This window comes from Apis dorsata, unplaced genomic scaffold (genome assembly GCF_000469605.1).
Source record: "Apis dorsata unplaced genomic scaffold, Apis dorsata 1.3 scaffold_468, whole genome shotgun sequence".
Lineage (NCBI taxonomy): Eukaryota > Metazoa > Arthropoda > Insecta > Hymenoptera > Apidae > Apis > Apis dorsata.
The window spans coordinates 249148-249691 of record NW_006263707.1 but is presented as its reverse complement, the minus strand read 5'-3'; the positions used below and the strand labels follow the sequence as shown (position 1 = coordinate 249691).

General features: G+C 37.3%; 1 protein-coding gene across 9 annotated transcripts in view; it reads left to right on the top strand.

Moving 5' to 3' along the window:
- The window catches only part of LOC102671278 (troponin I-like), a 28061-nt gene that overhangs the window by 12440 nt on the left and 15077 nt on the right, over positions 1-544 (top strand). The gene's annotated exons all lie outside the window — the stretch shown is intronic.

The window sequence follows — 544 nt, the reverse complement described above, 5'->3', positions numbered from 1 at the left end:
TCTCTCTCTCTCTCTCTCTCTCTCTCTCTCTCTCTCTCTCTCTCTCTCTCTCTTTTTCCTTTTTCTATTTTTCTTATCTCTTCTATTTTTTCCATTTTTTCTTTCTTCGATGAAACGTCGTCGATTTATTTATCTGCCTCTCTTTTTCTTCTTCTTCTTTTTTCCGCCTTTCTTTCTCTCTTTTTTTCACTTTCTCCACATTCATCATTTATAGATATATATATAGAATATATTCCGTCCGATTTACTCGCTCTTTTCTTTCTATATCTCTATATAATTTCTATCTATTATTTTATTTCCATCTCTCTATCTCTTTCTCTCACTCTAACCATATGTAACGCAGACATAGGCTTCCCTATGCTTTTTCTAACTAACCACCAGCCAAGAAAAAATGAAAGCTTCCCGCGAGAAATATTGGAAATCAGGGCTGGGCAAGCTTATGGAGGGGACGATTGTCGGTCCATCGTTTTCGATGTGCGCCCGTTCGTTCAATTTTTCCTCGAGTGTCTCGAGTATATATCTCTGATGATTTTGCCAGACGATC